The sequence below is a fragment of the Corvus brachyrhynchos genome, unplaced genomic scaffold (genome assembly GCF_000691975.1).
Source record: "Corvus brachyrhynchos isolate BGI_N302 unplaced genomic scaffold, ASM69197v1 scaffold412, whole genome shotgun sequence".
Taxonomy (NCBI): Eukaryota; Metazoa; Chordata; class Aves; order Passeriformes; family Corvidae; genus Corvus; species Corvus brachyrhynchos.
This window is the reverse complement of record NW_008236761.1, coordinates 1-12,915: the sequence shown is the minus strand read 5'-3', so window position 1 is coordinate 12,915 and position 12,915 is coordinate 1. Positions and strand designations below refer to the sequence as shown.

Sequence of the window (12,915 nt, the reverse complement as noted above, 5' to 3'; positions counted from 1 at the left end):
TCCTGGCGAGCAGCACCGAGGCCGCGCGGTGGAGCTGCTGCTCTTGGCTGAACACGTGCCGCTGATTCACCTGTAAGGTCCTGGTTTGTTCACTGCTTCTCGCTGCTGGTACAGGAGGTGGAATCCCGGTTGTGCAGTGCCGCATTGGAACTTCTGGGTGGGAAAGATGAATTAGTGAGCTGAATTCTTAGCAATATAATATTGAACATTTATTAGTAGAACAAAGGTATATCACAGCGCTGGAGCGCTTGGCAATATTGCCAGAGGCGCCCTCCATTCATTTTACTGTGGACTTAAGTACTCTCAAGCTGTTGCATATTCATTAAGTCCAGAAAGTAATTTATACTTCACTCACCTTTCCCCCCCTCTCTGGTCTCTGCTCTCTTCCGTCAGCATTGAAAACAGGCACTCTCTCTTTGGTGCCTCCCCAGTCTCCAACCTAATTTGTAGCTGACAGTTTGCTTGGGAAGTGTGACTTTTGATAACAGACTTCCTGGGATGCATGCCGTTTATCTTTGTTTCTCTGAGAGGTCTTGGTTCCTGGCTCCGTAGTTTCTCAACTCAAAAGATATTTACTACCATGTGTTTATTACTACATTTCTTAACATATTACAACTATTTCGAAGTTACAATTTACCTTACTCTCATTTCTACTTAAGTACATTTTACCTTAGAACTATTTCTACATAGTACATTACCACTTAAAAATGTTAAAATCCGATATGCAAAAGACAACATTCATCATTGCACTCCTTTATCACATAGGTTAATGTTAAGTCTTGCCAGATGTTTTTTACAAGGCTAAATTCCAGTGAGTCTGTACCAAAAAAACATTTGTCAAGATAAGATCCTACAGGAATGACCTTGGTAGAAGGAAAATAGCTGTGAGCAGAAGCACCAAGGAATTGCTGCTGGCTCCCAGTGTCCTTTTTTTTTTCCCAGGAAGGTGTTGTATTGAATTGAAAGGTGGTTTTCTTGCCTCTAGGAAGTAGCACCCACATCCTGCTGGAAGGAGAAAGTGGGGAGACAGACAGCCCCAAGTAGGAGGAAGGACCATTTTTAAATCTGCCTTTGGATTCCACTTCCTCACGGTGGCATCTGTGCAGTCCAAAGGAAGTAAATCCTGGAGTACCTGTTTGTTCACCTGTTGAGCTTGGAAGAGACACACACTGGACATGAAATTCTGGGAAAGCTGCACTTGCAGTAGTGGCTGGAGTGAGAAGCAGTGGAAGCTGTTCACTGTCTGCTGGTTCCCTATCTTTGCCTCTGGAGCTCCAAGGTCACCTCATGTCACCTTTGCTTTTCCAGTAGCTTTGCTGAAGGGTTTCTGAATGTGGCCGTGGGCTTTGCTGCAGCTGGAATTTATTTCTGTTTCAGGAAGCATCTCACTGTAGAGTCTGTGATTTAATAGTTCCTGTGCCAGGTTAATTGTACTGGAAGAAGGCAAATGAAGCCAAGAGGGTCAACTAGGATGTCCCAGACCCCTGCCAATCACACATTACAAAATACCAAACCCCCAGGTTACAAAAATACACACACACACAAAAACCCCACTACAAAAAAAAAAAAAAAAAAAAAAAACATACAAAAAACTAGCTTCCAAAATACCAGAATAACCTAGTTGCAAAGTAATAGAAAACCAAATTCCAAAATACCCAAGAAAACCAGGTTTCAAAATCTCAGCTTTAAAATACCAGAACACCAAGTTCCATAATACCAAAGTAACCCAGGCTCAAAATACCAGAAAACCAAGTTCCAAAGTACCAGAATGACCCAATTTCAAAAGATCAAATTGCAAAACACTAACTTTTAGATGTCTTACACAGGCAGGATTCCCAAACCCAAAAGAATGAAATACTGTCAAAATGGGATCTGTGATACCAAAATGGATATTTTCTCCTCTGAAAAGCTTTCCCACAATGACCATCAACACAGGTATTTATTTTAATTATAAGCCAGATGCAATAAGAATTTTACTTCAAAAGCAAACTCTTGTAGTAGTTTCCTGCTTAGACTGTGTCCGCAAGGACCGGCATTTGGGCCAGAGAGCTGCGGGTAGGATCAAAGGGCAGAGTAAATCTGCTCCCTGGATGCACAGGGAACGACTGAGTAGCAGGCAGAGGGAGTACTTATAAACGATGTCAATATTTATTTCACTGAAATGCAGGATGGACCAGCAATGGGGGTGCTCAGGTTCAGTCTGGGCCTGTCAGGATTAGCCATAAACAACCCGGCTAAACCCCTGGCCCCTTAAGGGGTGTGTCAAACACTTCAACAGAAACACAATTCAGTAATGATTACAGAGGAAAAATTACCAGTAATTGCTTATGATCTGTGGGGAATTTCTTCAGTAATTACAAACATAGGACATAGGGACGTTTGAGGCAGAATCCCAATTTTGGCCACAGGCACCCAGACGAAAAGGCCGGTCCTTTTCCACAGAAAGGAAAGCCTGGATCCCGGTGTTTCAAGGGTGGACAATGGGCGATGCAGGGGAGGGAACAACCAGCAGGACCTTTCCCCACCTCACCTCCCACCCCAAGGTGCAGCAGCCCCAAGTGCAACCAAGTGAGGATGAGGAGGGAGCAGATCCTGCCAGAGGCTGCTTTCCGGTGGTTTCCTGGGCATAGCTATGCAGGGAGCTGCTAGTTGAGAGGGGGCAGTGGAGGCATCCCAAGTGTCCCTCTAGGAACAATGGTTGGAGCATCCAGCAGGGGCTGGGGAGCAGCCAAATGCACCTGGGCACAGACCATCGCTTCAGTAAAAAGCCCAGGGAAAAGCCCTTTTGCCAAGGGGCAGCACCTGAGCAGGTGGGGCAGCATGTAGGGTCCCGGGGAAAACCTTCAACTTTTCCACTTTCAGCTTGTCAGTCCCTCCCCAGAGCCCCCAGAAAAGAAAGGGGTTACTAGGAAAAAAGGGGTTTAAATTGAGGGGAAACACTTCCTTTTCCATAATTATCACTGTTCAACTTGAGGGGGAATCCATGTCCCCAGCAATTTTAATAATATCAGTTGAAGGAAACCCCGCCTTTTCTATACTGCTAGGGATATCAGTTGACAGGGAATCCCTACTTTCCAGTTTAAATGGAAGGGGAAAACCTTGATAATACTATTTTATAGGTTTGAATTAAGGGTAACTCCCATACTTTCATCATCCTAAGGCTTAAACCGAGGGGGAAGCCCAATTGCCCCTCCTTTTTAAGGATTTGAACTGAGGGGGAAAATCCCTCTTTTTCCAGCATTTGAGAGACTTAAAGTAAAACAAACCCTTCGTTGGGGTTTTAGGAGCTCTCCTGTTGTTTTTTTTTGTTTTGGTTTGGTTTTTTTTGTTAAAGGAATCTTCCCCATTCGTGTTGCTAGGGGGACAAATTGCAGGGCATTTAAGACAAAGGACCGAGCCTCTGGGGGAGGGGTGCATCTGGCTACTCTTTTGTTTCACCTGGGTGTGCAGACAGTCAGTTCCTGGAGTTTGGACGGAGAGGGAAGGTGTTCCGTCGGCTGCTTTTCCTTCTGCCAGAGAAACCCCGGGATCCCAAGCCGGCCTTCGGAGCCGGGTCGCGGCCGCCCTGTCCCCGCCGTTGGTTCGAGCCTTCGCTGCTCTGTAGCCCTGCACGCCCTGCCTGCCCAGGCCTCCGGGGGGTTCCCAGCGCAGCTCCGCAGTTTGGATACATCTCGTCGGCCACCCGGGATTTGTGTTCGTCCCTGCCGTTCCTGAGACTCCGGCCGGACACCGGGATCGGCTGCCTAGGGGTTTGTAAAGCTTTTTTTGTTCCGTCCTTCCCGGGATCCCAGGGCACCAGTGCCACGTGCTCCCCGAGCTCGCTCCGGAGCGCCCCCTGCAGCCGCGGGGGAACCATCGCACCTGCCCTGCTCACCGGGAGCCGCCAGCGCCCCTGCCGGCTGCGAGCGGAACTGCACCCGAGGGGAAAGGGCCTGACAGCCGAGAGGGCTGGCACTGGGTTTGGGATTGCTGTTACTGCCAGAGTTGTTGCTGTTTGTCTGACTGGTTATACACATACAGATATATAATAGTAAAGAACTGTTATTCCTATTTCCCACATCTTTGCCTAAAAGCCCCCTTGATTTCAAAATTATAACAACTCGGAGGGAAGGGGGGGTCGCATCTGCCATTCCAAGGGAGACTCCTGTCTTCCTTGGCAAATACCTGTCTTTCATACCAAGACATCCCTCTTCTTTCAATAGTTTAGGGGATTAAATTAAAGGGGAGAAACCATTTGTTTGCCATTATACTCATTTAAGGGGAGGTAAACATGTCCTATTCCCTCATTTTAAGGGGGTCAATTGAAGGAAGATCCCCTTTTTTGGCTATTTTAAGGGCTTAAACCTGCATTTTAGGGTACTTCTACTCCTGTCCCAGTATCAAATATCTTGTAGAGGCACAACCCTAGCACATATATAGCCCCAACACTGCCTAGGAATCTATTATTTTTTCTTATTTTTATTTATACTGCATATAGCCCTAATTAGAAACCCCTATGAAAGTTAGACCATTCATATAACTACTATTGTTCTCCACCCTCCTTAGCCACATATGCAGTACTACTTATCAATACTACTAAGGACCAATTAGACAAATTAACAACAAGTTATCTCACTTATCTACCTATGCCACTAAAACATAAAGTTTTAGTTCTTACCCAGTCCCTGCCCTTTTGCATAACAGAGTCATAGCAAAAAAGCAGGTATCATTATTTCCCTGAAGAGTTTTTTTTTCTGTTCAGCACTTAACTCACCTTAAATTTAAGTCAGAAAAACCAAGTAGCTACACTTCCTGTGAGAGCTTTTATACCTAGTGGTATTTGCCACCTCCCTTTTCCCAGGCATTGTGGGAATGAGAGGCGGACCCGGCCAGGGGTATATTAACTCCAGCCCTCAACAAAGCAGCTCATTTCCTTTCTGGGTTTGCCTGGGGTAAGAGCTTTCATGGCATGCTAGTGAAGGGGGCCTTTTAGGTTATTGCAGATTTTTCTCAGAAAATGTTTTTGGTATCTAAAGTAGCAGAAGCTTTGAAGACATTGTGAAGAAGATAACATTCAACACAGGGAGTATTTAAATTCACAGTTTTGGGTTGGGTGTTTAGGGGTAGTAAGGTGTTTTTGTGATTTCCATTTTTGTTCTTGGTTTCTCTTTTTTATGAGCGTTCCAGATTCCTGAAATTCTAGATTGTGTCAAGTATGGAACTTCAAGCTTCTTCAGCAAATTCATCGTGTAACAAAACAGACAGTCCCTATGGCAAAATTCAGGCTTCTGATAGCTAAGTCAAGGGTTGTGACTGGGAGAGGGGGTATGAGTAGGGTACTGGGTTAGGAATTACTGGGAGGGGTTTTGAAGGCAGAACAGTGAGAAACAGTATCCACTTGGGGGGCCCCCTAAGGTTTTTCCACCAGCATAGCAGGTGTGTTTGTGTTTTAAGGTACGCAAATGCATCCACTGCACTCACAGAAATGCTGGTTTGTCTCTTGCTAATGCGGGGGTCCATCATGATTATGACCCCAGTCTTTGATTTGGGACGAAGCTAGACACTTGAGGACCTGGGTGCACTTAAGAGGTAGCAAGTAGCTGGATTTTTGGGGTTTGGCCCATGTGCCAATGAACTCGTGCATTTATTTTGGTTTTCTTCATTGTAGTGAACTGAGAGGCTAATGTAGCAATCACGGGGTTCTCTGAAATGGCCAAGGTGGACTCATTTCGTGTCCAATGTGGAGTCATGTTGGCGGTCATTTAAAAGCTAAGTTGCGGGCCACGACCTGGAGATGGGACAATAGCAAGGTAGCAGCTTGGAAATTCCCGGGAAAGATTTAAAAATTAGCGGAGGGGAAAGGGATGTCCTCAAAGGGGCCTCTTGAGATAGCTCAAGGGAGCAGCTCTCCTTTTGATTGCAACTGTAGGGCATGCAGCATAGAGCAGTTCCAGTCTTATCTTGTGTTATCTAGTGTGTTGTGTTGTCTAAGTGTGTCTTTGTGATCCTTTGGAGCAGATATTTCTGCCTTTTTCCCTCACGGGCCTTATTGCAAGTGTCAGCCATCATCTCTAGATTCTTAACATTTGCATTTCTCAGCAAGACACTGATATGGTTTGTTCTTTTACTGGCAGGTTCAGCCATGTCTTGGAATTGCATCTTGGGAGCATCGAGTCAGAGGTCTCTTGAAGCCTTGCTCCTGGCTGTATTGCTGTCCATCGTTTCCAGCTGTGAGTTGTAATGTTCTGGGGCTTGTAATATTGTAAGGATATAGGGAGCATTCTGAACATGGTGTGGTCTCACAGCTGCCTATGTGGGTACACACCTTTCCATTTTGTTTTGCCCCTTTGCCTCTGGGAAGGTCTGTAGTTGTTTGGCTTTTCAGGAGAGGTGTAAATGGTGACTATGTTCCAGCATTGTTCTTTGTCTTTATTTTTAGGAAGTAAAGCCAGTTATCAGCAGTGAAGGTGAAGGGAGCGAGGTGAGTGGCAGCTGATGGACAGAATGAGTTGTTATGCCTTGGGTGCCAAGTTCTGGTGTGGCTCTAAGCATCTGTTGTTGTTTGTGTATTTTAGGTGGGCCAGTTTTATTATGCGGAATCTCCTTGCCAGCTGGCCCACAGACCTGGCTTGCTGCCCTTGTGAGCCCTCCAGAAGTGTTACGGGACTCTGCAATGAAGCCTTTACCTTTTCCTTCCAGGTAGCCTTCAGCAATGGCTGAGGAGTTGCGGCGAGTCAGGGAGGGAGGGAGGAGCAGCGAGGGTCTGCTCAAGTTTCAGCGATGCCACATCACCTCGTCTCCTCTTAACCCAGGTATGCCCTGCAATGGTGGCATCGGCCTCGGACCGCAGCTGAAGTGTGTGGCCCAAGGACCTGGGCCTTCTTAGGAGAGTAGCACAATTGTTGGGTTTTGGCCGATGTGCCAATAAGTTCATGCACTGATGTTTGGTTTTCTTTACTGTAGCCGACCGAGAACAGCCTGGCAGCAGCATGAACTTCCCAGGTGGTGAGGTGGCAATCTTCTTTTGTGCCGGATGCAGATTTACATCCCCAGTTGTCTGAGAGATAAGTCGAGGGTTATGACCCACAGAGGGGATGAAAGGGGGGTGCTGGGTCAGGCTTGCTGGGAGGGATTTTTAAATCAGCTTTGGAGATGGGGATGTCCAAGAAGGGGCCCCTTCGGCCACATAAAGGGACAGTCTTGCTTTTGGTCACAATGCCGAGGTGTGCGGGGCAGAGCAGTCCCTGTGTGTGTGGTGTCTTTTGTGTGTTCTGTGTCTTTTGTCTTACCCCTTCGAGGGGCTTATAAGGAAGTGCTGGGCAGCACCCTTAGCATCTCTGATCTCTGCATTCCTCGGCCCGGTACTGACACTGTCCAACCTTTGACTAGTGAGTTTGGACATGTATCAGAATTGCATCTCTCTTTAGACATGTTGAGTTGGATGTCTTTCATGGTCTTGTTCTGAGCTGTATCAACCGCTGTGCACCACGATAATCCTTTATATCGGCTTAGGGCTTGTAAGATGCGAAGATAGGTAGAGGATTCTGACTGTATGATTCTCGGGCATCCATCCTTGCAGTTTTGCCAGGCAGTTCTTGGAATAAGTTGTTCTGTTAGCATCTTTTTCCTAGGGTTCTTTGAGCCTCGTTGGCTCACTGTCATCTCATTCTGCATTCTCTTGCTCCTTGCGGTTGTTCTTGTCGAGAGTTTTCTCTCCTCCTTACATCCCCTTGTTTGTCATCTCCTGTGTAATGGGTGTATTTGGCCTGGGGCTGCTCTGCCCTGCCACATAGTCTGGTGTGTAGGTGTAATAGAACTAAGACTATACTGTTAATTTGTCCAGCCCACAGTTTTGCAGTTACCCACACCTCCTGGTCAACAGCCTTATGCTTGTGATCGGTGGGAGAGTTGTGTGCTGGGGACTTGGAATTTGTAATGTAGGGTATAGTTGGACTCAAGATGGTATTTCTAGATTGGCACAAGATGTTTGGAGCTGTAAAGTTATCATACAGCACTTTGACTTTTGTCATAACTTTCTTTCAGATGCAGATGGATTGAATCGGTGGCAGAGCGCCCCGTACCGGGTGAGGTGGTTCCCACAGGAAGATCAGTCACTGTTTGTCTTTGCAGGGTAAGTGGTGGCTACGTTCCAGCATTGTTCTTTGTCTGTTTTTAGGAAGTAATGCTGGATATCAGCGTTCAAGGTCAATGGAGCGAGGTGAGTGGTGACCAGTGGACAGAACCTGTTGTTATTGCTCAGGTATCAATTTTTGGTGGAGTTCTAAGCATCTGCTATTGTTTGTGCATTTCAGGTGATCCACTCACAAGATAGCCTGACCCAGATGCTGGAGGCCAGGAGGGTGCAAGCTTAAGGTAGAGGGGTAGTGTACTTCAATTGGAGTGGGGAGGTTGTGGTTTCGGAGTCTCTCAGCAGGCTTTTTTGCTTTGTTTCTTTGCAGGTGCTGCCGCTGCCCTAGGTGTGCCAAGGAACAGAGGTGAGCAGGTGAGTTGGCATTTAGGCAGGGTGACTAATAGGTGAGCAGTGTGCGGCAGCATGCCAAGCGTCTCCCTTTTGGTTTTGTAGGTGTTGTCCCGGCCACCTCTGGAGCTGGATGAAGATATGAGCTGAGCCCACGGCAGTGGTGTGGAGTAGTCTGGGGATTGCTCTTGTCAAGGGTGATTAGTCACATGTTCTGTTTTGTTGTCTTAGGTACTGTGAGCAGGTGTGGAGCTGAAGTTTGGAAACAGCAGGTAAGTGATGAGCCTCAGCAGTTACGAGAGAGAGGAGCATTGTGGAAGGGGTCTCTTCTGGCACGTGTTGTCACAGTCTGAATTTTCTCGTTGTTCTCCATCTTTTGCAGCTGCCAAAGTGGACTGCAAAGAACGTATCGATGTCCATGGCGCTGATGCGCTCTTTTCTGTTCAGGATGGGTTTTTTCACTTGTCTTCAGCAAGCTAAGTGTTGGGAACAGTGGTTGGGATAAGGGGAAAACCTTGGGAATCACAGGAGGCAATTTCAAGTTAGCTGAGAGGAGAGGGGTATAGTGGGATGGGCCCATTGGAACTAAAGGGAGAGGGTTTCTCCTCAGCATCACCTGTGTGTTTGCTGGTCAGCAGTTCCAACCCATCTCTGTGTTCTTGTAAGTTTTGCATCGTTGGCCTTCTTAGTCTCCATGTCGTTGTGGATCTTTTTGCCTTCGGAGCTTGCCTTCGGGTCTGGCACGATTGTCATGCTCTCAGTTTTACCTGCTCATCGGCATAGCCACCCTGGAGTGCTTCCGAGCACAGCACGTGTGCATCTCAGCCATTTGTTGGTCACATTTTGCGGTGTCACTTTGGCCTTTGCCAGCAGAGCTGTTCTCTATGGATCCCTTTATCACCTGGCAGTCATGGCCTTGTTCTCTAGGCCTACCGACCTTCTCAAGCATCCTCTTAACAGCTTTGGCACTTACTTCTCATAAGGAGTTATCTTTCACTGTCAAGTGCTGCTGCCATAGAGCCTTCTTTCCTTTGGCATCATCAGCCTCTGGCTCATGTTGTACTAGGAATCTTGGATCTGTCACTTGAACCTGCTGGGCAGTTTCAGCTTGTCTGTGTTAGGTAGTTTGTGTTGATGTGTCCATTGTCTTGTGTCACAGGGCTTTCTTATGTCTCAATGCTTTATCAGCATCGTTCTGAGCCATATTGGCAGTGGGGAGCTCTGTGAGAAGAGTGCGTGTGTGGAATGGTTCTAACCTTGTGTGTGGGAGTTTTGCCTTTCAGGCTTTTCAGCTACTTTTTAAACTTAGAGTAAAAACAACCCAGCTGCGCTGGCCGGGGATTTTTTCCCTCCCGGCTGGGTTTTTTTATCTGGGACCCGGCCAGACTGTGAGGTGCCGTTCATCGCCAGGGTTTGGGTGCCGACCGTGCCGGGGATTTGTCAGGCGGGATGATTTTGGGGCTCCCGGGAGCCGCGTTCCCATGGGGTGCTCTTGAGACGAGAGCGAGGGTGGGTTTGTGTGTCAGCTGAAGGAGGTGTGTGGTGGATGAGTGTTTTCTTCTCCGTGTGCTGCTGTTGTTTTGGGTTTCCTGGAACAATAAAATGTCCTAAATTTTCCAGAAATAGAACAATTGTTACATTGTACTGATAGGGGGTTGGCTTGTGTTGCTCTGTGTTCGTGTTTGCTGCTGCACTTGCACATATTGCTCTGTATGTCAATTGGACTTTGACCAGTGTGCATATGGATTGTACTTGTGCTTGTGTACATTGTTGTTTCCACTTGCTTTGCTGAAGTGTAAATAAAAAACCCTCGTTCAATCAAGCTGAATAAACCCTAATAAAGATACCCCCCCTCCCCCCTTTTGGTTGCTCTCTTCCTTTGGTGTGGTTTAGTAATTTTTTCACCATATTTCTTGCTTTGCTACTCTGCTTTGCTTTACTTTTCAGTCTATTCTTCACTTGACTTTATCTTTTTCTCACTGTTTAACTGTTTCTGGATGTCTCTGTCACTCTATTTCTCAGTTTCTCTTTTTCTCTTCAACACTAATTCTCTTTTAAACTCGATTTCTTTTTCTCTCAAACCCTATTCTTCTGTTTCTCTATTCCTTTTTTCTCTCTATTTTTTTCTTTGTCTCTCTCTCTGACTTTGACTTTCTCTCTGACTTTGACTTTTGAACTACCTTTCTCACCTTCCCTCCTTTGTTCATTTTTACCTTTCTACCTTAGGTTGTTTCTGTAGCAGCTTGGAAAAAAACAAGAGACCACTCTTTCTTCAGGCACGATCTGCCCCAGGCTTTGTGTTTCTATTTTGGGAAAGTTTTAAGAGAGTTTTGGCAATGGGCACAGGGAAAGACAAAACAGATCCATGCCCACACACTTGTCAGGGCAGACTTTCTGCCCCTTCTAGGCCACTGACTCAAACATGAAACCCCCCAGCTTTCTGGGAGGTGAAGGAAGAACAGTCACACCTGGTGCTTCTACCTGTAGTCATTTGCCTGCTCTGCATCTTTCCCAAGAGAGCAGAAGGCCCTTAGCAAAGTGAAGATCAGTGGAACAAGTTGCTCTTCCACTCAGGGCTCTCGTTAAGGCTGGAATGGCTGCTGCCAGCCTCTGCACTTTCTGCCTCCCCAACTTCCTCCCTTTGTTCATTTCTACCTTTTTAACTTTCTACCTTTGTTTGGTTCTGACTCTCTACCTTTCTTGCTTTCTACCTTTGTTGCTTTCTACCTTTCTCAATTTCTAACTTGATACGTTTGTTTGTTTCTACCATTTGAACTTTCTATCTTTCCATCTTTCTTCATTTCTAACTTTCTACGTTTCTACCTTTGTTCATTTCTACCCTTCTGACCTTCTGCCTTTCTACCTTCTTTGTTTCTACTTTTATGACTTTGTACCACCTAAGTTTTCTCTCTTTTTACCTTTGTTCATTTTTACCTTTGTAGTTTCTAACTTTCTACATCTGACTTTCTCTCTTTGTTTGTTTCTAACTTTCTGGATTTGTCCCTTTCTGCCTTTGTTTGGAACTTTGAAACTTTATACCTTTGTTTTTCTCCCCCTTTTTACCTTTCTAACTTTGTTTCTAACACTCTACATTTCTAACTTTGTGCCTTTCTAAATTTGTTTTTTACTTTCTAACTTTTACCTTTCTAACTTTGTTTCTAACACTCTACATTTCTAACTTTGTGCCTTTCTAAATTTGTTTTTTACTTTCTAACTTTTACCTTTCTAACTTTGTTTCTAACACTCTACATTTCTAACTTTGTGCCTTTCTAAATTTGTTTTTTACTTTCTAACTTTTACCTTTCTAACTTTGTTTCTAACACTCTACATTTCTAACTTTGTGCCTTTCTAAATTTGTTTTTTACTTTCTAACTTTTACCTTTCTAACTTTGTTTCTAACACTCTACATTTCTAACTTTGTGCCTTTCTAAATTTGTTTTTTACTTTCTAACTTTTACCTTTCTAACTTTGTTTCTAACACTCTACATTTCTAACTTTGTGCCTTTCTAAATTTGTTTTTTACTTTCTAACTTTTACCTTTCTAACTTTGTTTCTAACACTCTACATTTCTAACTTTGTGCCTTTCTAAATTTGTTTTTTACTTTCTAACTTTTACCTTTCTAACTTTGTTTCTAACACTCTACATTTCTAACTTTGTGCCTTTCTAAATTTGTTTTTTACTTTCTAACTTTTACCTTTCTAACTTTGTTTCTAACACTCTACATTTCTAACTTTGTGCCTTTCTAAATTTGTTTTTTACTTTCTAACTTTTACCTTTCTAACTTTGTTTCTAACACTCTACATTTCTAACTTTGTGCCTTTCTAAATTTGTTTTTTACTTTCTAACTTTTACCTTTCTAACTTTGTTTCTAACACTCTACATTTCTAACTTTGTGCCTTTCTAAATTTGTTTTTTACTTTCTAACTTTTACCTTTCTAACTTTGTTTCTAACACTCTACATTTCTAACTTTGTGCCTTTCTAAATTTGTTTTTTACTTTCTAACTTTTACCTTTCTAACTTTGTTTCTAACACTCTACATTTCTAACTTTGTGCCTTTCTAAATTTGTTTTTTACTTTCTAACTTTTACCTTTCTAACTTTGTTTCTAACACTCTACATTTCTAACTTTGTGCCTTTCTAAATTTGTTTTTTACTTTCTAACTTTTACCTTTCTAACTTTGTTTCTAACACTCTACATTTCTAACTTTGTGCCTTTCTAAATACCCTGGTCCGAGAAGGAAGGGTACCCTGTCAAAGGCTGAACACCTTCTGCCTTTGTGACTTTGTTTCTAAATTTCTACCTTTCTAACTTTGTTTCTAATTTTTTTTTTTTGTTTCTAACTTTGTTTTTAACTTTCAACCTTTCTACCTTTAGAAATTTGTTCGTTTCTTGTATTTTACCTCTTTGTTTGTTTCTGACTTCCTACTTTTTAAGTTTCATTTGTTTTTAACTTTT

At 44.2% G+C, this 12,915-nt stretch overlaps 1 long non-coding RNA gene across 1 annotated transcript; it reads right to left on the bottom strand.

The window, feature by feature from the left end:
• Window positions 1-10,609: 10,609 nt before the first annotated feature.
• Window positions 10,610-12,664, bottom strand: LOC108444893. Its single transcript, XR_001859609.1, has 2 exons — window positions 11,601-12,664; window positions 10,610-11,521 (listed from the first exon to the last, which is right to left on the bottom strand). It is a non-coding gene; the product is annotated as an uncharacterized LOC108444893 (long non-coding RNA).
• Between the last annotated feature and the right edge of the window lie 251 nt (window positions 12,665-12,915).